Here is a 24,949-nt window from a genome sequence, read left to right as displayed (position 1 = left end):
CAAGGGTTAGAGGGATTTGCTTCCACTTAAAGGGGATTGAGGGTCTGAATAAATGATGGGCGTATTCAAAATGTAGTTAGTTTCGTATCTGAAGTCTCAACCGACATGATATAGACCCATGTTGGAAAATGGCCTGGGATGGTTGGTCAAGTGTTAATGGAACTGATTCATAACCTAGGTATCTTGTACTGTGGGCATTGGTTAAAATCCTACTTTGGGGAAGCTGGTGAAATTTGACTCGATCTCAAAATACGGAGTTTAAAATTGGTTCCCATTAGTGATTTTTAAAAAAAATCTGTTTCACTGATATCTTTTGACAAGGAAATCTGCCATTGCCCAGTCTGGCCTACATTTGGCTTCAGACTGATAGCAATGTACTTGTCACTTCACTGTTCGGAATGGGCAATACATACTCGCCCAGCCAGTGAAACTCACAACCTGTTGATGTTTCAAGGAATAATAACATTGTCTAGCTGGTTTCTGGAGAAGTATCAGAGCATTGGAAAACTGCTAATGTAACAACTCTATTTAAAATAGGAGAGAGGCAAAAGGAACTGATAATTATTGTCAATTAGATTAACATCTAGTGCAAGAAAATATTGGTATCAATTATTAAATGAATAATCTCAGAACATTTGTAAAATCATCATCTAATCTAATAGAGTAAAATAGCTTCATGAAAGGGAAATTATGATTGATGAACTTGTTTGTGTTTTTCGAGGAAGTCTTAACTAGAGTGGATAGAGTAGATGTCTTATGTTTGGACATCCAGAGGTGTTCAACAAGGTAACTCGAAAAGGTTAAATGAAAAAAAAACGAGCCCACAGTGTTGAAGATACTATATTGGCACGGATAGCAAATTGGCTGTATCAACGTGCGAACCCTCTTGAGTTCCTCATACTTATAGTGTGAAATATGTCACTCATGCCAATGTCCATAATGCCTTCTGGATAGCAGGCAATCATAGCACAGTGATTTATCCAATATTCTCTCATCTAGATTAGTATCATAAAATTTACCACAAAAGACAGCATACTGAAGGATTGAGAACAATTTCATTTCAGGAAATTAGGACAAAAATGTTTTTCAAGAGTGGAAAACAAAGAGTATGTGAGTAAAATTGCCAGGTAAATAAAAGCTGGCTAAAAAGACTTCTATAAATATGAGAAGAGAATCTTTTAAAAACAGTAAAGTTCACTGTAATTCCCATACTGTCAGAAATTGGGGAAATTTTATTAGGAAAAAAAGAAATGGAATTTAAATAATTTTTTTTGAAAAAAAGTGATAACAGAACATTTGGAAAACATTAATAGGTTGGCAAAGCCATAATGGGTTTATGAAAGCCAAATAATGCTAAATATGTCTACTGGAGTTTTATTTTGAAGGTGTAACCACTAGAATAGATAAGGGAAACCTGTTAGATGTAGCATATTTTGAATTTTCTGATAGGAGTTCTAGGCAAATTTAAAGCACATAAAATGGGATTAACATTTAGCATGGATCAAGAATTGGTTGACAGACAGAAAACAGAGAGTGGGGAGAAATGTGTCTTTTCTTTGAGATGCACAAAGTGACAAGTGGAATATTGTAAGGAGCATTGATGGGCTCCAAGCATTCACAATATGTAAACTGTTCTGGATGAGGGAACCAAATGAAACATTTCCAAGTTTTCAGATGACATACGACTGGGCAAGATTTTGAGTTGTGAGGTGGAAGAGACAATAAGGATTCAAGATGATTTGGACAAGTTAAGTGAGTGGGCTAGTACATGGCCGATTCAGTACAATGTGACTACATCTAAATTTGTACACTTCATTGTGAAAATAAAAGAGAGGAAGAGTATTTTTAAATGGGATGTTTTGGGAATATGGATTTAAAAAATGGATATTGGTATCCTTGTAAACAAGTCAATGAAAATACACAGGCATGTTCAGGAAGCAATGAGCAAGGCAATTGGTCTACTGACCTTCATTGTGAGATGATTTGTGTTAAGAGGCAGGGATAACTTGCTGCACTTGCATGGAGCCTTGCTGAGACTACAACTGGAGCTTTGCAGTAGTGCACTTTTGCCTCCCTACCTAAAAAAGAGACAACAAGGGAGTTCCATGGAGATTCACTCGGCTGATATTGGGGATGACATGATTTTCTTATGAGGAAAGGTAGGTTTGACTGGCCTGTATTCAATCAAATTTAGAAGGATGAGAGAACTTTTTGAAATGTATACAAACCTAACAAGCTGGACAGACTTCATTATGGGAAGATGTTTTCAATAGTTAGGGAGTCTACAATTAATCTCAGGATATTCAGTATACCATTTCGGGCTGAGATGAGAAAATACTTTTTTCACTCGAAGAGTAGTGAACCTTTAGAAATCTGGACCACCGAAGGCCGGAGAGGCCAGGTTATTGAATGTAATCAGGAAAGAGATAGCTAAATTTTGAGATTTTAAAGGCATCAAAGAGTGTGGGGAAGAAGTAGGAATGTTACATCGAGAATGGTGAAGCAGGCTGGAAGGCCAAATCACCACCACCTGCGACTCCTTTCTCTGTTTTTATACCGTATTTGTGTTTGCCACTTATCAGTTTAGAACATAGAACATAGAACAATACAGCACAGAACAGGCCCTTCGGCCCACGATGTTGTGCCAAACATTTGTCCTAGCTTAAGCACCCATCCATGTACCTATCCAATTGCCGCTTAAAGGTCACCAAAGATTCTGACTCTACCACTCCCACAGGCAGCGCATTCCATGCCCCCACCACTCTCTGGGTAAAGAAAGTTTGTGGCTGTTGACTAATTTACATTCTCTTTTTTTCTATCATTCATACATGTCTACTCTTCTTTTGAAAACAAACAACATTTGTGCTTACTGTTCATGATGTAATTACATGTAAACATTCCCAGTTCTTATCTTGTCAAATCAATTGGGGAATATTGGATTCTTTCACACATTTGAAGTAGATATATACATTTATTTAACCCCTATCCAGCTAAGTACCAATCACCAGATTGCCAATTAAATACTTCTTCAGTCATTGCTGCCTACCACTCTCCACTCATCTTTTATTCTTCCCCTAGTCATGGGAATGCAGTGCCATCAACAACAGAGTATGCAACTGCAAAGATGCTCCAAAAGGTTTATGAAAACAGCATATTATTTACTAGGATTACGAATTACTAACACTGATAAGTGCTAGGACCAAGAGGAGACATTCAAAGTATATAGAAATAGGAATGGTGATCATAATTCTTGCATTGGTTTCTTCAAAACAAGATGTCATATAACCTCAAGCAGTGACAAAATATCTCGGCTTTGTTATCCGAACAATTGATCTCAGAGCACGATCATCTCTGTATCCCATGCTTCCCCTGCAATTCTCTCAGGCTATCCCAGACAATCTATTCAGCAAAGTAGGGAACAGAATTTTTCAAGAATTTAGCAGGAAATTGGATATTAGAGACTATATGAGAATTCAAATGACTGTTATCTACCAGGCAGCATTACATGGGATCGAAAGAGGAATATGGGTGCAAAGGGTATGAGTAATCTTTGATGCTTGGACATCTTTGATGTGTTTTTTTTTGTTTTACAGCCAACAGGAACAGACAACATTACAGCACTGGACTTCCTGATCATGTTTATGAAGAGATTGAAGTTCAGGACCTTGGAACAGAGACAAGTAATTATCTTTTAGATTTACACCTATGGTAATTTTCAATTTAAATGAAATTTGCATTTTAAGATTATAATGCATTTCCTTCAAAGGTTTGCACTCTGCCAATTCACTAAACAAGTTGGAATATTATACAGACAGTGAGTTACATGAATATGCAGATGCAAATATTGAAGATAAACTAATTTGACATCTTGTCACACGCCTTGCTTTACAATTCCCCAAAGAAAAGTGAAACTAACAAACTCACATCCTCATAGTCAGGCCAACACAATTTAGAAACACACAACAATCTAATCATAGAGTGATTTTAGTATCACAATCGCAATCCAAATTATCAGTCTTAATTGTCAGTGTCTTTTTAAACTCAAGCAGGCAGACTGCATTGTTAATAATATTTATTTATTTAACTGTGGTCCAAAGCAGTAATTAGAAGAACTTTAGTTAGATATCCATATGCACGGTAATGTAAAACCATTTGAGTTCAGCGGTAGGTAACTGATCACTGACTCCAATATTTAGGTTTTCTATGAATTTTTAATAGTAGAGTTACATCACTGTGTCGATATAAGTTTTAATACACTGAATACCCTTGCATTCGGCAGGTAGAAGTGACAGGAGATTCATGAAGATGTCCCCCCAGCATAGATCGTGCACCTGTATAGGATACACATTTTAACCATTAAAAATGTAAATGTAGAGTTCACCAAGATAGTAACTTGACTTCAATACTTCTCCCTATTGCATTTACTAATAAATCATACCCATGTTTATTTAGAACAGGCAAATACTCTGACCTATTTTGTGTGTTTCAGTGGAGGCAACAATAAGTATGAATTAGATCAGTCAAATAAAGTAGTTTTAGTCATTTGTCGAGGGACTGATGGTGAGTTAGATAAAGAGGAAGACAATATGGTTTGATTGTAAACCAATTCATATTGCGAAAGATATAGCAACATCTATTATAAGCTTGCTAAAGAAAATGCATACATTATTTTGCGGCTACCCTGACTAATGTAAGCTGACAATGCCTGATTGTTTTGCTTTTTAGATTCGCTTACTCTTTTCGGTAATGAATTTGAAAGACAATTTGATGATATTCAATAATTTGAAACAGATTACGAAGAACTACCACCACTTCAACTTCTTCCGGGACATTATCATTAGTTTCGATTTCCCATTTATTTTAACCAATTTGTGATAATGAAAATGAAAACTTTAATGTTGCTTATTTAGAAATCATCAACAAAGGAAATGTTGCAGTCAAAATTTCGCTGAAATAAAATGGAGCACTAATTTGCTGTGAGGAGAATAGTAAATTACAACATGTTTTGGAGTCAGTTGCCAAATTGAAGTTAAAAATATTTCACCGGGACTGATTTTATTGTGGTATAATGTTGAATGTTGCAGTTATCAATGTTGAGCATTTGTGTCAAAATTTTGTAATCATGGAAATCTGGAACTTTTCTTATTCCAGTTATGTGCTTCAAATATTGACGTTAGGCTACACTTTATTAGTTATCCTTAGATAGTGGTTTATGTGAAAATGACTGTCCTGATGTTGTTTTATGAAATGAAGAGAGGGATAACTTATCTGTTAATGGCATAATAAGTGCAGAGCATTTCAAAATAAATTAATAGGTGCATTCTTCAGTGCTGAACTATGAAGCACTTCACTTCGATTCTGTAAGGTATTGCATCAATCTTCATTCCCAAATATGCACTCATTTGACTCATTTGCTTGCCAAAATGATAATAAAACTGAAGTCTAAATGTTTAAGAATGGATTTTTTTTCATAATTCATTTCGCAAATGAATTTATTTCAATTAGATCATGGAGTTCTATTCAATTTATGACATGTTCAGACAAAGCAACTTTTAATTAGGCAAATATCAGTTTGATTTATATTTGTATTTTCAATTGTGTCAATGTGGAGATTGCATTTTGGTTAACTCTGCTGATAAGATGGTAAAAACAATGACTGCAGATGCTGGAAACCAGATTCTGGATTAGTGGTGCTGGAAGAGCACAGCAGTTCAGGCAGCATCGAAGGAGCAGCGAAATCGACGTTTCGGGCAAAAGCCCTTCATCAGGACTAAAGGCAGAGAGCCTGAAGCGTGGAGAGATAAGTTGGGGAGGGTGGGAGTGGGGAGAAAGTAGCATGGAGTACAATAGGTGAGTGGGGGAGGGGATGAAGGTGATAGGTCAGAGGGGATGGTGGAGTGGATAGGTGGAAAGGGAGATCATGACATGGATGAAGAGCTTCAGGGCAGAGGAAATGACCTGGGAGTTGCAGTGGAAGAGGGACTCCCTGAGATTCTTGTAGAGAGAGGTCAGGGAGTCCCTCTCCTACTGCAACTCCCAGGTCATTTCTTCTGCCCTGAAGCTCTTCAACCATGTCGTGATCTCCTTTTCCACCTATCCACTCCACCCTCCTCTCTGACCTATCACCTTCACCCCCTCCCCCACTCACCTATTGTACTCCATGCTACTTTCTCCCCACCCCCACCCTCCTCTAGCTTATCTCTCCACGCTTCAGGCTTTCTGCCTTTATTCCTGATGAAGGGCTTTTGCCCGTAACATCGATTTCGCTGCTTCTTGGATGCTGCCTGAACTGCTGTGCTCTTCCAGCACCACTAATCCAGAATCTGCTGATAAGATGGCTGGTTTATCATCTAGAGTGGGTTCAATTCCTGCACTGGCTGAGGTTACCATGAATATGTGTCCATCTCAGCCTCTTTCCTCACCTGAGGCAGAGTGAGAAAGAAAAGTAAACTTTAAAGATTTCTTGGACATGGAAATACAAAACAACAAAAAAGTACTCTTTGGTTCATAAACGTGTGACAATTTTCAGCTAAGCTGAACCTTAAGGTATGGATATATGTTTGGCATTACCCAGCTTATTGAGTCATCGCATTTGGTTCTTCACCATGAAGCAATTGTTTACTTGCATTTTCCTCATGATGTTTACAACATCAAGATTCCCCAGAGCGCTTTCTGCCCAGATAAACACCTTTTATTCGACTATTGAGGCATTATTGATAAAACAGGTTGTTCGGTTTGATACAGTAGGATCTTTCAAAAAGCACAGGGAGATCAACCTTCCGAGGAAGGGTCACAGTTCCCAAAATGTTAACTCTGATTTCTCTTCACAGATGCTGCCAGACCTGCCAAACTTTTCCATCTTTTCCAGCAACTTCTATTTTTGGTTTGGAGTTCAACCTAAAATCTGCTTTGGCTTTTGGTTGATGTATACAAGTGTCGGCCAGGACAATGGATGAAACTATGATAATCCATGGGAGATTATACTTCTCAACAATCAGATGTGAATCCAGTATAAATCATATCCCACAACCCCCACAGTCTACAGTAGACCCCTTCCTATGAAGTGATAAAAGCAAAAACACTGCAGATGGGAGAGATCTGAAACAAACACAAGGAACACTTTTTCTGCATTATGTACAGATATGTGAAACTAGTCCTTAGGCTAGAATCCTGCAGTGGGCCCTCAATCCTGAAATTTATGGTCTGACAGCAAACTTGGAATCTATGAGCCAATCTAGTTCATAAACAATTGTCTTTGCTGCCCCACATCAGGCAGAAAAAAGACATGAGCAGTTGAACACTCAGCTGCCCAATAATCCATTTCAGAATGTAGATGTTGGAAAAATAATTTATGACACTTGATTTGGATGTTGAATTCCTGACATTTTAAAACAAAAAATTACAAGTAATTTGTAATTCAAAGGGATGAAAGCAAAAGTAAATTAAAAGTTACAAGCTATTCAAGAAAAATATTTGAATCAATGTGACCTTGCCAAATTGGCAGATTTTTTTCACTTATGCCTCGGGGTTGTTTCTGTTCACTCTATTGATAGTTTACTAAATAAAACATGGCGCTCACCACAACCCCCTGGAAAACATCCTTCCAGCCTTCCAGATTTCTTGGAGTGCATTGAATAACCACAAATGCAGAACACGTCTTCAGCTGAAATAGCAAAAGTTCTGGATTCTGCACCTTGGACAGTTCTGGATTCTGCAATTCTGCAACTTGCAATTTGACCTTGCTGCAGTGCACCTGCAAGTCAGAGATTTTCACAGATAACAGATGTAGAAATGGTTATCTTGCAGTCTGAGAATGAAGATTTACAACCCCTCAAGAGGGGTCTCTTGGTTCGAGATCGATCAAAAGGAGCAACTGAATGTGCTCTGTTCGAAAGCAAGGGTCATTAGTTTATTGAATTAAGGTACCTTGACGCAATTCTATCCAGCAACACAGAGGTTAAAGCTTCTGTGTTCCGTAGTGAAGTTGCGCAATTACATTCGAAAGTTACATGTTATTTTTATGTTTTTTAAAGAGATAGTACAGCCTTAATTGCAAGAAAAGACCAATAATAAGGTGACATGATTTACAACAAGTTAATCCGATGATATTTCCTGGGAAAGGGTTCTTAATTACAAGAAAAGTTCAATCAACTGTAATATGGTGACATGATTGACAACAGGCTAATCCAATGGTATTCCTTGGGAAAGAAATCTTATTTACATAAATCATCATGCCATGGTAGCAGTTCAAGGTTAGTTCATATGGTCAATTAATGTGTCAGTATTCATTTTATAAAAACTCTATTGTCCTCTTTGGATTTCAGCTTAATTCTGCAAAACAGCAAGACAAGTTCAGAGGGTTCAATCACTATTCTCAGCCATTTTCTTGTATTGAAAAGCCATCTTGTGGTTAGTAAAAAATCTACATATACTTGTTGCTTCTAATGATAACCTAAATTCAAATATTAGATCCTCAAGAATACTAGAATCACTATTACTTTACTCTTTTTTTATTTGAAATTTGTATTAAGTTCAAATTCAAATTCACGCTCCCCAGACCATTAGCTGAGAACTCTGGACTGATCATTCAGTGACATTTCAGTAATGCTATCGCTGAATCTGGGTGTGTTTGAGCCACATCAAGGTCTGACTCTTGCTGCTTCCAAAATATTACCACAGCACAATTATTTGGTCAGTTTTGAACCATTGTCGGAGCTGTCTGATGCACCCACTTATGGTGCAACTTCTATGTGATTTATATTGTGTAAGTAATTATATTGTTCAGACTTGGATTTCACTGGAATGTATTGATGTGAAGAAGGATGTTTTGGCTCTGGAGGGAGAATGATGATGATTTAGCAGGCTGATGCCTGGGATCGCATGACTATTGCATGAAGAGAAATTGGATCGTCAGGAACATATTCTGATTCTGAAACTAGGGTTCTGAATCTAAATAAAGGAACCAAGGATTATATGAAGTGCGAATTTATCATCATAGATTGGGGAAAGGTTCTTCAAGAGATTATGGCAGAAAGACAAAGGCAAACATTCAAAGAGCTGCAACAATTGTTCATTTAAATCTTGAGCAAAAGTAAAGTAGGAAGGAATACACAATCACAGCCTTCAAGGGAAAGTAAAAATATTAATAGATCCAAGAAAGATGCATACAATTGGTTATATAAAAGACAACACCTGGGGCATGGGAGAATTCAGCAAAAATGGACAACGGGGTTGATTAAAAAATGGAAATTGGAATGCGAGGTGTAAGCTTGTGGGGACCATAAAAACTGACTATAAGTTTCTCTATGTATATGAAGAAAAAGAAATTTGAAGTCAAATGTAGGTCAGAATGAGGCAAATTTACAATGGGCAACAAATAAATGGCTGAATTACTCAACGCATGTTTTGTTTCTGTGTTCATAAAAATGGACGTAAATAACACACCAGAAATGTTATGGAACACAGGGTTTAGTGAGAGGGAGGAACTGAAGGAAATCACTTAATAGGGAAATGATGTTGGGGAAATAGATGGGATGAATGGCCAATAAATCTATAGGCCCTGTGAATCTATAACACAGAGTAATGAAGGAAGAGGCACTAGAAATATTGGATCATAAATGATCACCTTCCAAGATTCAATATAGTCAGGAACATTTCCTATAGATTGAAGGTTAGCTAATGTTACCTATCCATTTAAGAAGAAGACAGCGAGAAAATGGGAATTGTGGACTGTTGACTGACTTTGGTTGAGGGGCACAATCAGATAGAGTTAACATGGATGTATGAAAGGGAAATCATGCTTTACAAATCTGCTGGAACTCTTTGAGGAGGTAATTAGTGGAATTAATGACAGGGAGTCAGTGAATCTCGTTTCTTTGGACTTTCAGAAGGTTTTTGACAATGTGGCACATCAGGTTAACTTTAAAACACATGGGATTGAGGATAATGTATTGAGATGAATAGAGAACTGTTTGGCAGACACGAAACAAGGAGTCAGAATAAACTCTGTTTTTTAATGGGAGGAAGTAACTAATGGGGTACTGCAAGGATTAGTGCTAGGATTTCAGCTATTCAAGATATATATCTGTGACTTGATCAATGAACTAAATGTAATATTCATAAATATGCAAATGAAATGAAATTGTAAGGAGGAAGCAGAGATGCTTGAGTGCAATTTGGACAAGCGCAGTGAGTAGGCAAATGCATGACAAATGAAATATAATTCAGATTTAGATTTAGTTTCAACGTGATTATCATGTGTACTCGAGTGCAAAGTACAGGCATACAGTGAAAAGTGTTCAAAGTTGCCACACACAATACCCAGGTACAAGAATTTAAGATCAAGATAGAAAGAAATAAGAAACAAAGTTAAAAGTTAAACATTTCATCCTCCTCAGTATAAAATTGGAACATAAAGAAGTAAAGTTAAAAATTCAGCCATTGTTGTCTTTCTTAAGTGCTTTGCCATGCTGTGACCACACTTCCTACAATGACTCAATCTTCTCTACTTTGGCATGCTTTCTCCATGCTGGCTCGATCCCCTTGCTCTCGTCATCACCACAGATATCGAAAGAACCTTCACCGCTGCATTGTGCACTTCTTGGGATCTCACAACACCAATATCTCCCAATCCAGGCCAACAGCCACTGTCACACACCAGACTGCTAAAGTCCCTATCCAGTCACCGTCCATACCAGGCTTCGGCCACACCTTTGGTCTGTGCATTGGGCATCAGGAACTCATCGAGAATTCCATGTCAGGTTCCCAACCACTGGTTGGCACTGGGCATCCATCCAAGTGCCAAATTCAAAGAACTTGAAACTGCTGCTGCTGCCTCTCTCTGGAAAGAAGTAAGTGGGAAAAAAAACTTTTAAAAAAAATTAAAAATAGGAAAAATAAGTGAGAAATGCAGAGAGAAGAAATGGAAGAAGAAGAGGTGATGAGCTTCTCTGTCAATGAATCTATGCTGGGCGGACTTGCTGACTGCCATGAGTCCATGCTAGGCCTATTCACTGCCAATGCCACAGCTGCAATCGAGCTCTAAACAATAGGCAAGTAGACTAAGGTCAAAAAGACGAAAAGAGAAAAAAGTGAACAGAAATGAAAGCAAAAGCAGACAGAATGGATGAACCCCAGGTTCAGAAGCCGTACATTACCACGATCTTGTTTAGTATGATGTGGATAAATGTTCAGTTATGAATTTTAGTTTTCAGCAAGTTATTACATGAGCAACAATATATTGAGAGAGGGAATGTGCAATGCAACCTGTGTGTCCTGTTGCACAGGTCGTCAGAGTGAGTGTGCAGGTGCAGGAGGTCTTTAAAAAAGGCAAATGGTATGTTAGGCTTCATAGCCAGAAGATTCAAATACAGGAGCAGGGATTTCTTGCTGCAGTTAGACAGGGCCTTGTTGAGACTATACCTAGGATCCTGTGTTCAGTTTTGGTCTCCTTATCTGAAAAAGCTGTTCTTGCTATAGAGAGAAGGTTTGCCAGACTCATTCCAGAGATGGTGATAGTGAAGTATAAGGAAGTATTGAATCAGTTAGGAATATATTTGCTGTAGTTTAGAAGAACATGGGAAACCTCATGGAATCCTAAAAAAAAATTCACAGGATTAGACAGGGTAGATGGAGAAAGGATGTTCTCAATGCCAGGGGATTCCACAAGAAAGGATGAAAATCTAAGGAATAAACTATTTCGGACTGAGAGGAGGAAAAGTTTATTTATTCAGAGGGTGGTGAGCTGGTGGAATTTTATACTGTAGAAAGTAGTCAGGCTGGATACCAAGCAATGATGAGTCAGAAGACAGGAAGATGATAGAGTGCTTAGTGTTGTGGTGCAATGATAACAACTCCTGTCTCAATGTCAGCTAAACAAAATAACTGATCGCTGACTTCAGGAAGAAATGAGGAAGACATGCCCCTAACTATATCAATGGAGCCAAGATGGAGAGGATAGAGAGTGCAAGTTCCTTGGAGTGATGATAACCACCAATCTGTCCTCAAGCTCCCAGATAGACCTAATGGTCAAGAAGGCACAACAACACCTTTCCTTCCTCAGGAAAATTAGGAAATTTGACATGTCCTTACGGAGCCTCATCAGCTTTTACAGTTGCATCAAGGAAAGCATTCTGTCTGGCTACATAAGGGTTTGGTATGACAACTCAGCTCAGGACCAGAAGAAACTACAGAAATCTATGTACACAATCCAGACTATCAAGAAAGTTAACCTACCATCAATGGACTCCATCTACACTTCTCATTGCTGTGGAAAGGCTGCCAACATCATCAAAGAGTCCTCCTATCCAAGTAATACTCTCTTCCAACCTCTTCCATCAGAGAAAAAATACAGAAGCTTGAGCATATGTACAACCAGATTCAAGAGCAGATTATTCCCTGCTGTTATTAGACTGCTGAATGGATCTGAGTCGAAATGTGTAATGCTGGAAAAGCACAGCAGATCAGACAGCAACCGTTGAGCAGGAGAGTCAACATTTTGACCATAAGCTCTTCATCGAGTAAGAGGGGCAGGCCAAGGAGGCTGACAGACAAATGGGAGGGAGGTGGGGCTGAGAGGAAGGTACCTGGGAAAGCAATAAATAAATGGAGGTGGGAGGATGATGGTGATAGAGCGGAAAGGAGAGTGGAGCAGATAGATGGGAAGGAAGATGGACAGGTAGGACAGTTCAAGAGGGCGGTGCTGAGTTTGAAGGTTGGATCTCAGATAAGTTGGGGGGAGGTCAAATGAGGAAATCTGTGAAATCTACATTGATCCTGTGTGGATGGAGGGTCTCAAGGTGGAAGCTGATGCTTCTTCCTCCAGGCATTGACTGCCCAGATCTTGGCAATGTAGGAGGCCCGAGACGTGCATGTCCTTGGCAGAGTAAGAGGGGGAGTTAAAGCGGTCTGCCACAGGGCAGTAGGCTTGTTTAGTGCATGTGTCCCAGAGATGTTCTCTGAAATGTTCCGCAAGTTGGTGTCCTGTGCAGTCCTCAATTTCTCCCTGCTGAATGGATCTGTCTAATTTCAAATCTAATATTGATCTTGCTTTTTTGCACCTCCTGTGCAGTGTAACATTGTATGCCTCACTCTGTCTAAACACCCTATGAGCTGTGTATCCTTGTATGTTATGATCTGCCCATACTGCTTGCAAAAACAAAACTTTTCACTGTATTCAGGTACATGTGACAACAATAAATCAAATCAAATTTTAAGAAGTATTATGATTTCAGGAGGGAGTTAGCAATCGCACTTGGGTATAAAGGGACCAAAGGATCTTAAAAAAAAGCAAGAACAGACATTGAGTTAAATAATCAGTCATTATCGTAATGTATAGCAGATCATGCTCAAAGGGCTGACTTGCCTGCTCCAATATCCTCTTTGTTCCAGTTCGATGGAACAAATAACCCCTTGCTTTTCAGAAATGATACCTGTGATTTAATGAATTTTGATCAGTGTTTAATATGTTTGAATGGGCTGATAATCCATGGAATACCCAGAGAAACAAAGCTGTGAGTAAGTATTCATACACAAATCCTGATGAAGGGGTTATGCCCGAAACATCGATTCTCCTGCTCCTCAGATGCTGCCTGACCTGCTGTGATTGTCCAGCAACACACTCTTGACTCTGGTCTCCAGCATTGACAGTCCTCATGTTTTCCTGCAGTTTATGCACTTTCAGGGCAATCACACTGTTATTAGTAAGTGAGTTCTAACATTTTGAACCAATGATAGTGGTGAGCTGATATTGGTACAAGAGGAGTGTGAATGGTGAATGGCTTGAAGGGCACTTTGTAGGTCATGGTGCTCCCATGTGTCTGCTGCCCTTGTCCTTCTAGGTGATAGAGGTTAAGGGTTTGCAATGTGCTGTGGAAGGAGCCTTGGTAAATTACTGCAGTACATTGTGTTGATGGTCCACACTGATATGACTCTTCATTGGTGGTGAAGAGGGCAGATGTTGAAGATGGTAGATGGTATACTAACCAAAATGACTTCATGGTGTTGGACGATATTGATTCTCTTTCTTAAAATTCATAATTCGGTCTGGATGCCACCACCTGAACCAAACTTTGGTCATAAAACCTCAGTTAGCCTGAAATAGATGGTGCTGAGCTGCTTTCTTAAAATGCTGTCAGCCATGTGATGTAGCTAAACCCAATAGCTTGGCAGTTGCACAGTGGTTCATACTGGTGATTCACAGTGCCAGGATCCTGGGTAAGATTCCAGCCTGGGGTGACTGTTGGTGTGGACTTTGCATGTTCTCTCTGTGGCTGCATGATTTCCTTTGGGTGCTCTGCTTCCCCCTCTCTGTCCAAAGATGTTTGTTAGGTGAATTGACTATGCTATATTGCCCTGCAGTGTTCAGGGATATGGAGGCTACATGGATTGAACAAAGTAAAAGTGGGGTTACGGGAATAGGGTGAGGGTGTGGTGAGTATGAGTGGGATGCTAGTCCGAAGGTAGGTTATTAATGAAGCAGCTGAAATTATTGGACCAAGGATACTACCCTGAGGAATTCCTGCTGAGATAACTGATCTCAGACAAACAAAACAATCTTCCTATGACTCTATGTTTCATGGCTCTAACCAATGTATAAAATTTCCTCCTGAGTTCCACTAAATATTGTTGTGTGATGGCTCCCTGATGCCATGTTCAATCAAATATGACCTTGATGTTAGAACCAAGGCCATAATGAGGTCAGGATCTAAATCTGGCAGGACACAAACTGGGTGTCAGTGAGCAGATTATTGCTAAGGAACTGCTCTTTGACAGCATTGTTGATGATGCTTTCCATCATTTTCCTGATGGTCAAGAAAAGACTGATGTGGTGGTAATTGTCTGGGTTGGATTGCTGTTCCTTTATTTTTGCACAAGACAATTTAGGGGCAATTTTCCATTTGTCATTGTTGTAAACGCACTGGAATAGGGGTGTGGCAAGTTCACGAGCAATCATTTCCAAAGCTATTGCTGGCATTTTCTAAGGTCCTTAAACGTTTGTTTGTCTGGTGTGTCCAGCCATTTTTTTAAATATCACCTGAAGTGAGTCAAATTGGCTGAAGACTGGCATCTGTTAGGAGTTTGACAGGAAACCAAGCTGGATCATTTAGTCAGTGCTTCTGGTTGCAAATTGTTGCAAATGCTTCAACTTAATCTTTTGCACTCGTGTTCCGGGGTCTCCCATTATTGAGCATGGGAATATTTATAGAGTCTTATCCTCTAGTGACTTTTTCAACTGTCGAGCACTAGTCACCACTAGTTGTGGCAGTACTTAAATCAGCTTAAATCAGAGCTGACAGCTTGGAATTTCTTAGGCCTGTTTAACCTTTGCTACTTTTGCTTTTTGAAATCAGTCATCTGGTTTTTTACTTCAGCAGGTCAATAGTTCGTGGTGCAGTTCTTGGCATGCCATCCTGTGCTCTTCATTAAACCAGAGTTGACCAATTGCTTTTATGGCTATAGTAGAACTGGAGATGCACTGAGCAATGAGATTGCAGATTATCTTAAAGTAAAGTTCTGTTGTTCCTAAAGACCTGGAGTGTCTCATGGCTATCTTGCCTTCAGTTACTCATCCCGTTGACCACAGTAGCCATGCCAGATGACGCAATGGTATGTGTCCTCCATGTGAAGGTGAGACACTGTTTCCTGTCTGCAGTTCCAACAAATTTGTCTTGAATGTTGTTGGGTTTGTATCTTGCAAGCAACTGGAGATTATTCTGTTACACTCCTCACACAATATTAGGTTGAAACCTGATTCACCGCAATTGGGAAGAAACCACAGAGAATGAGAAATGTTCCTGTTCAATGATTTTCATTGAAGAGATTTGAAGACATTGAACATTATAGCCGCAATTCAAAACCTTCCATTGTCATTTTAAGAGCATTGCTCATGGAGCCTGGGTTTGCAATTGCAGCAGGCTGTGGTTTTAATAAGATTTAGCCACATTGCTGACTTCAATATGACCATGAACGTTTACACTTTGATTGCCAAGAAAATACATATTGATGTACAGGTGCAGAGATTTTTTGAGAGCATTGCATTCTTCGGTGTTCAGTGAATATAAGTTAAAATTTTTTTATAGAGATTGAATAACTGCTAGTTTCCTGGTTAAACAACAATGGAAGGTGAAAAGCAGATATTAGTAATTGATATAACCCTTGACACTTGTCCATGTATAATCTGGCATTCTTCATTCTATAAGCAACAGAAAGACACAAAAGACAGGCCCCTTTTTGCCCCTGTTTCTGAAGAGATTGAGATTCACAAATTGATACAGGCACGGGTAATTATCTTTAAGATGCATGCTCATTATACCTTTATATTTAAATGTAATGTTAATTTTAAGATTCCAATGTTTTCCATGTATAGATTTGCATTCCAACAATTCACTGAACAAGCTGGAATATTTTACAGGAAGCGACAATATACATATGCAAGGTAGGCCAGTTTAAGCACTCTTGTACCATTCCAACACTAATCCGCAATGGAAAGCAAGATAAAATACTATAATCCCCTTATAGTCAAACTACCAAATTAACAAGAGATTTTTGTATTATTTTGGAGTTATCCATTAATATGAACATTATGTAACATATGAATGTTAACTCAAGTTGTACCTAACAAGTGAAGCATACTGCCAGTGTTCTTCAAGAGATATTGACTCGTTATTTGTACCCTTGAAAGTTATAAGAATAAGTTTAGTCAGATATCTGTATGTATTGTGATGAACATCAGGAAAATTCACTGTCAGATCAGTATTTAGTAATTTTTGGACTATGGAGTTGAAACTGCATTTTTCTTTGGAAAAAAGAATGTATTTAACAAAATACATAGAACCACCACAATATTAATATAAGTATAAATGTTCCAAGTTTCCTTCTGTTCAGTGTTCAGAAGAGACAAAAGAAATATGAAGAGTAACTCCATGAACAAATTTTGCGCCATTATATGACACATACTAAAGTTGTTTGAAGTGTTGCTAATGAAAAAAACACAAAATGATACTGTCCTAAGCAATCAGGAATAGAAGTTATGTTTTTTTTTCAAATCAACAAAAAAGTCCATTTGCCACGTGTTTTTGTTTAAGCTATTCCCATTTTTAATTTTAAAAAATTATTCTGAAGTGCTAAGTAGGTTTCAGAAAAATCAACAACACATAGCAATTAGTCATAGAATCATAGAGATGTATAACATGGAAACAGACCTTCCGTCCAACTTGTCCATGCCGAACCAATATCCTATCCTAATGTAATCCCATTTGTCAGCACTTGGCCCATATCCATCTAAATCCTTTCTATTCATATACCCATCCAGATGCCTTTTAAATGCTGCAATTGTACCAGCTTCCACCATTTCCTCTGGCAGCTCATTCCATACAATTACTACCCTTTGTGAGGAAATGTTGCCTCTTTGGACCCTTTTAAATCTTTCCCCTCTCACCCTAAACATATATCCTCTAATTTTGGACTCCCTCACCCCAGGGAAAAGGCCTTGTCTATTTATCCTATCCATGCCCCTCATGATTTTATAAACTTCTATAAGGTTAACCCTCAGCCTCTGACACTCTAGGGAAAACAGTCCCAGCCTATTCAGCCACTCCCAAAATTCAAATCTTCCAGCCCTGGAGGATTTACACCATTCTTGTAAATCTTTTCTTAACTCTAACTTTCACAACATCCTTCCAATAGAAAGGAGACCAGAATTGCATGCAATATTCCAAAAGTGGCTTAACCAATGTCCTGTACAAACTCTTAACCTGCACTCCAAGTTCTCTTTGTTTCAGCAACACTCCGCAGGACCTTCCCGTTAAGTGTATAAGTCCTGCTCTGATTTGCTTTTCCAAAATGCAGCACCTCTCAGTGAACTAAATTAAATTCCATTAGTACTCTCATTTAAAATAGTTATAACAGTTCGTCAAGTAGATGATACCTGAATGAATACAGGGTCATATTAATTGATAATAAACCAATTGGCAATGCACTGGATTCATAAATTGTCAGCAAACTATACTGACTATTTTGTGGCTTAACTTGAATATAATTATTTCATTACACTAGCTCATTTTTCTTTTCTAGATTCATTTACTTCATTTGACACTGAATTTGGAAGACAATACGATGACATTCAGTATTTTGAGAAGGAGCTGTGATGGCTTTCACCACTTATATTACTGAGAAAAACTAGTGACAAAATATTTAAAAGTTATGAAGATGTGGGTGTACTGTACCTTCAAGAGAGTTAAAAGCTAGCAAAACTACCTGACAGCACCAAGTGTTCTGAATAAGACACAATGTAACATGTGGTCCAGCAGCTAGAGTAGCTGGTTGCCTGGAGACAAAAACAAACTTGAATTAAGCCAATCAGATTAAATTACACCCTGAAAAATACCAAACACCAATCAAGTTATAATTTAGTACATTGAAAATCTTAAAAGCCAATGACACAATCTGATGCTTTGGGGTTAAAGACCAGGAAAATTTAAGACTTGGAAGGAGAACTGCCAAACCAACGACATCTTCAGACTACCCAGAGAACAGCTGTCTTAAAGGTACCTTTATCAATCAGAGACTTGTGAAGCAGAAATCCCGAAGAAGAAAAGAAGATTCAACATCTGGCTGGTTTCTTGAAAAGTTGAAATTTGGTAACTCTTATTCGGTGGTTTTATCAGACTAGCATTATAGAAAGGAAAGTAAAAGGTAGATTAGAGGAAGGAGTTGTAAATAGTTGTTAGTTAATTATTCTCTAATATACTTTAAGAAATAAAGTTGTTAATTTTTACTTTAAATTGTTCTTGGCCTTTTGAATGTTCGCAGATTATTGCATGGGATAAATCTTTTCTGTGTCACTGGTTTAAATTAAGCAGGAGGGTTTACCCCGTGTCATAACAATTCATTATTGAACTAAATGTATAATATTACTGTGATGATGCATTGCAGACTGTTGTAAAATAGCTAAATGAATGAAGTAGTGAATGAAATGAAATCGTTCATACTAAGTATTCTAAGTCTTATTCAGTTCTATGCTGTTCAGCAGTCTATCGATCTTCTCTTGCAAATATGTGAATTGCTGGGTTTAAAACAGTTAACAACCATGAATTCTCTCTGTTTAAGGACTGATTTTCATTTTTATTCATTTTTTGGAAGAAATGTGTATCTAAAACATATAAGAGCTTTACCCATTAATGACATTTTTGGACAAAACAAGTTTTAAAAGGAAAAATCAGTCTCTACATCGACAATGACATTTAAATTGCAGATCATGAAGATGCAATATAGTGATCCTTACAGAATGACACTGAATCAATAACAAACATGTCATAAAAATAATAGCTGGTGACTTGCAGTTCCATCAAAGAAGCATGAGGTAACAAATTAAAGATGCAGCATAGAGTGTCTGTTCAGTAAATGGTTACTGACGTAAAAACCAAAACGTAAAGTAATGATGCATGAAGCTACATTTTATCATTGCTTTAGTTGTATCAATGAAAATTGTTTGCATGGGGCCAGGCGGTGATAAGAGAAAGATATAAATCTGCTTACTGTAGTTTGCATTTACATTCATCTAGGAATATGGCAATACAAATATATACTTTTATCAATCACTCTAGCAATCTAGCAATATTAATTCAGTTGTAAGCATTCTTTTTAATTGTGTGTTTCAATGATGCTGCATGCATTGCATGTAAATTAAATAAATGATATTTGTTCAAAATTTGGAATCAATATTAATTTGTCTACATTTTTGAATCTCCCAGTGAGATGTGTTTTTTTTAAAAGATTATTTACAGTATGGAAACAGGTCCTTCGGCCCAACAAGTCCACACTGACCCTCTGAAGAGCAACCCACCCAGACCCATTCTCCTACATTTACCCCTTCACCTAACACTATGGGCGGAAACCAGAGCACCCGGTGCAAACTCCACACAGACAGTTGCCTGAGGCAGGAATTGAACCCAGGTCTCTGGCGCTGTGAGGCTGCAGTGCTAATCACTGTGCTACCGTGCTGCCCACGTGACAGATTGAAAATGATGCTGGAGAGATAGTATTGGGGAGCAAGGAAATGGCTGAGGAAGTGAGCCATCACTTCGTGGCAGTCTTTACAGTGGAAGACACAAGTAACATCAAAAAAATTCAGGAGAGTGAGGGAGCAGAGCTGAGTATGGTGGCCATCACCAAGGAGAAGGTGCTAGAAAAAATCTGAATGGCCTGAGGTGGATATATCACCTCGACCAGATGCACCACACCCCAAGATTTTAAAAGCAATAACTGAAGAGATAGTGGAGGTGTTAGTGGTAATCTTTCAGGAATCACTAGCACTACGGAGGGTCCCAGAGTACCAGTAATCGCTAATATGACACTTCTGTTTAAAAAGGGGCTAATGCAAAAGATGGAAAATTACAGACCAATTAGCATAACCTCAGTTGTGGATAACTTCCTGGCATCCATTGTGAAGGATGTGATATCTGAATACTTGGAAGTATATGGTAAAACAGGGCTACGTCGGGTTGGGTTCATCAAGGGGAGGTCATGCCTGACAAACCTGCTAGAATTCTTTGAGGAAGTATTGATTAGGTTAGATGAAGAGAGCCAATGAATGATACCAACCTGAATTTCAAGAAGGCATGCCACAGAGGAGGCTACTGAGTAAGATAAGGGCCCATGGTGTTTGAGGCAAGGTACTCACATTGATAGAAGCTTGTCTGTCTGGCAGAAAGCGGAGAGTGGGGATAAAAGGACCTTTCTCAGGATGGCAGCCAGTGACAAGTGGTGTTCCACAAGGGCCAGTGTTGGAATCCCAACTTTTCACTTTATACATTAACGATTTAGATGAGGGAACTGAGGGCATTCTGGCTAAGTTTGCAAATGATACAAAGATATTTAGAGGGTAGGTAGCATTGAAGAGGTGAATGGGGGGTAGGGAGTAGTGCCTGCAGAAGAATTTGGACAGGTTAGAAGAGTGGAAAAAACAAGTGGTAGATGGATTACAATTTAGGAAAGTGTGATGTCATACACTTTTGTAGGAAGAATAGAGGAATGGACTATATTCTGAATGGGGAGAAAATTCAGAAGTCTGAAGTGCAAAGAGACTTGGGAGTTCTCGTCCAGGATTCTCTCAAGGTAAACATGCAGGGTGAGTCAGCAGTTAGAGTGGCTTATGCAATGATGGCATTTATTTTTAGAGGACTTGAATATAAAAGCAGGGATGTACTTCTGAGCCTCTGTCAGGATCTGGTCAGGCTACATTTGGAAGTCATGTGCAGTTTTGGGCCCCATAGCTCAGCAAGGATGCACTGGCCCTGGAGAGTGTTCAGAGGAGGTTCACAAAAATAGTCGCAGGACTGAAACGCTGAACATATGAGGAACATTTGGGGACTCTGGGTCTCTACTCGGTGAAGTTTAGAAGGATGAAGGAGAATCTATTTGAAAAGTACAGAATACTGAATGGCCTGGACAGAGTGGATGTTGGGAAGACGTTTCCTTGGGTAGAAGGGAGTAGGACATGAGGGCACAGCCTTAAAGTAAAGGGAAGACTTTTTAGAGTGGAGATAAGAAGAAACTTCTTCAGCCAAAGACTGTTAAATCAATGGAATTCACTCCACAACAGGCTGTCGAGGCCAGGTCATTGATTGTATTTAAGACTGAGATAGGTAAGGTCTTGATTGTCAAGGGGATAAGGGATTATGAAGGAAAAAGTGGGTCAGTGGGGATGAGAAATTTTTCAGCCATGATTAAATGGCAGAGCAGACTCAATGAGCTAAATGGCCTATATTTCTTCTCCTATGCCTTACGGTCTTGCACCTTCGTTACAATTGGAACTTCAACTTGGGACTTTTGGCTTACAGGTAGATTTGAAGGAAATTATAATGAAAAATTGTTTGATAATTGGTAGTAATTGAGAACCACAACGACCTGAGGTTGAGCATTATCAAAAACAATGTGAGATTAATATTGAAGAATATCCAAAACAGCGGAAGGAGAAACATTGTATTAGCCCATTCAGCTTTATATTGGGACAGGGCTTTGAATGGAAATTTGAAACATCAACTAATTCTCAAACATTACACTATGCCATATAAAAACAGGATCAGTTGAATATATATGATTTATATGATAGACAATATCACAATCTGATATACTGATAATATTGCTGTTGCAGCATTAATTTTAATGTCTTTGAGACATGAAAGGAATAAAAATGTAAAGCGATACCATGATTACTGAAGCAGACCATCACTGGGGTGAAATTGATCTTTAATGATCTGCTTTACACACACTGTCCAATTGTTTTAGTTAGTGCTTCAACAAGGAAAATAACCATTACATCCTGAGAGAGATGACATAACTGTAGCATTCTCCAAAACACTTTCCAATTTATCAAGTAAACAATCTGTATCACTATCACTCTGATAGAAGCAGATCACAGATAATCTGTTTCTCATTGTGCTGGTGGATAGATATCTCCTGGCCAAATCATTGGTTAAGCTTCAACATGTCACGTTATAATTCTCTCACAATGCAAACAAATTCTAAAGCTCGCACTAGGAAATCTCTCTCTCTCTATCTCTTTGTTCTCATGTCTTGTAAAACAATCACGTCTCCCATTTAAGAATTAAAATCACTCATACACAAAAACCAAAACACACATGCTGTTTATTCAAAATGCAACCTCTGAAATTAATTCTATATAATATATATGTGAAATATTTCATGACACTCGTTATTGACATATCCGCCAAGGGAAAGAAGTCCTCCTACCCACAATCATATGGGTCCTTGTAAGCTGATGGATATCAATCAATTTAGGGATAGAGAACAACTACTGGACTTGCCAGGAATTCACATCCTGTGAAAAGATGAACAAAAAATGTTTGATGGTTTCGAGAAAAATTTGTTGACTTTCTATTTATTCAACGTCAGATTTTCTTTAAACATCATGATTTACTTCTGTTTATTGCATATGTAGGCCTTGGTTATGACCATCAGCAGCAACAGTAACCGGAAATAATGAAGATATCCTTCAGTTTCATCATCATTTCAGCTCGAGACAGTGTCACTGGGAGAGTTTGATGAGTAAGGAAATGACCAAGTAAGTATATAACCAAGTAACTGCATGACACAGAGACTTAATGAAAAAGTGTGAGAATGATAAATAAGGAGATGTCATAGAAGCACTGCTGCTTTCCATGGCTTCAGGAACTGATTCTGAGCAACTCAAGTGTGATGTCTCAGATAAGCTGCAGTTCATTGGTGAGGAAAGTATTTCCTTTTTACTTCTCAGAACTCAAATTATTTTAGAAATTGCAAGATTTTATCAGTAGTAATGTGTTTTATGAATAGCAGTTAATTTTATTTGACTGATGGATGAACATTTCCTCTTTATGTTGACTGAGAATTTCAAAAAAAACATGAGTGGAGAATTGATTCAAGAAGGGATAGAGGAACAGGTAAGTCTAGTGACAATACTGATCTTTTATCCTTCCTTAAATTCATGCTCCACTAATGTTTCTTGATATTCTCAGTAGAAATAAAGAGGAAATATTCATCAGGACAATTAATTAATTGGATAACTGCTGTTAAAATGGCAGAGTAGGTGAAGTATGATGTTGCAGATTGTGGAACCTGGGGTCACCAGTATCATCCGAGGGATGCAAGTTTTTATTCAGCATTTGTGTCAGAGGGTACTTTGGCTCAGTGTGATTCAGTTGAAAGTTGAGCTGCAGACACTGTGACACATTAGTGAGTGGGAAAATTACTTGGACACTTTGTTCCAGGGGGCAGTCACACCTCTTAAGATAGTATTGTCTAACTTAGTCATTGGTCAATGACTGGAGAGTGTGACTATGAGTGAGGCGAGGAAGTGGATTGAGAATATAATCATGGAGGACTTGCAACCTTTATGATGATAGAACTAGCTAAAGTGAATGGATAAGCTAGGTCAAAATTTAAAGAGAATTTAAAAACTTGAAGCAAAGATTCTTAGAAAGTTAGACATAATGCCTCTTTGAAATGGATGCATCATTCATAGCTAAGTAAGGAATTTAAGGATAGGACCAAGTTCAGTACTCAACAATTAGTTGTAATTTAGTTGTACGTGAAGATAAAGTGAGCTAAGTCTTTATAACATATTTTGTTTAAGTGTGGTTAATTCAGAAAACTGGTGTCATTACTTTGTCTGCAACTGTATGTTGTTAGGTAAGCTGTATCATACAATCCCAGGTTAACACAAGTTCCTTTGGGAAGAAAGCCTTGTATAGTTCTATTGACAGCAAATCAAATATGAAGATGCTTTGAAATTGAAGTTTAGTTTGAAGTCACATAATTCTGTATTTTAATTGCCTTAACTTAAAACTTAGGGAGTTTGAGAAGGATTCATAATTTTAAAAATACAACACACATTTATACATAAGTTTGTAATTGTGTTGTAGCTCACTATAGTGATAAGTTTTGATGCTTGCAATTTGACCCCAAGATCTGCAGAGAACAAACAAACAATAACTAATTTGTTCCAATCATGAGCAGTTGCTGTGAAGTCAAACATTACCAAATATTTATTTTAACTGAAATATAATGATATGCTTTGTGAACTGTCCAAAATGCATACTTACATCAAAGCGACATCATCAGAAAGAGTTATTAACTGTGGATTATAGCTATCATGGGAAGGGGCTATAAATTTCCTAAACTGATGGGGAAAAGCTGGAATCAGAAGGATATTATCAAAACTGACTGACACCTTTGTAAGTCAGTCAGGAAATAGGATATCACTATCAGATTTTGGAAGCCACCTGGTAATTGGATATATAAGGCCTGGAAACTCTGAGAATTTGGTCACATTCTATTTATGTGTTGACAAACCAATCAATGCTTAAGGACGCCACTGACCGTGAACAAGGTTAAACCAAGCAAACGTTAAAATGTAGTGATACATAATAAGCAGTCATGATACTAAAAT

At 38.2% G+C, this 24,949-nt stretch overlaps 1 long non-coding RNA gene and 1 pseudogene across 2 annotated transcripts in view; both read left to right on the top strand.

Moving 5' to 3' along the window:
* Window positions 1-24,949, top strand: part of LOC122555638 (scavenger receptor cysteine-rich type 1 protein M130-like) — a 149,260-nt pseudogene that overhangs the window by 42,308 nt on the left and 82,003 nt on the right. Inside the window, exons 12-13 of the transcript XR_015759256.1 lie at window positions 3,594-3,680; window positions 6,831-6,890. The product of XR_015759256.1 is annotated as a scavenger receptor cysteine-rich type 1 protein M130-like (transcript). The remainder of the gene's footprint in view (window positions 1-3,593; window positions 3,681-6,830; window positions 6,891-24,949) is intronic.
* Window positions 8,141-18,291, top strand: LOC148148275 (uncharacterized). Its single transcript, XR_015759124.1, has 3 exons — window positions 8,141-8,409; window positions 16,367-16,435; window positions 18,073-18,291. It is a non-coding gene; the product is annotated as an uncharacterized LOC148148275 (long non-coding RNA).

This window comes from Chiloscyllium plagiosum, unplaced genomic scaffold, assembly GCF_037043375.1.
Source record: "Chiloscyllium plagiosum isolate Xiang-an unplaced genomic scaffold, Cpla_swu_hap1 HiC_scaffold_13, whole genome shotgun sequence".
NCBI lineage: Eukaryota > Metazoa > Chordata > Chondrichthyes > Orectolobiformes > Hemiscylliidae > Chiloscyllium > Chiloscyllium plagiosum.
Note: the sequence above shows the minus strand (reverse complement) of the source record. Positions and strands in the feature narration are given on the sequence as shown.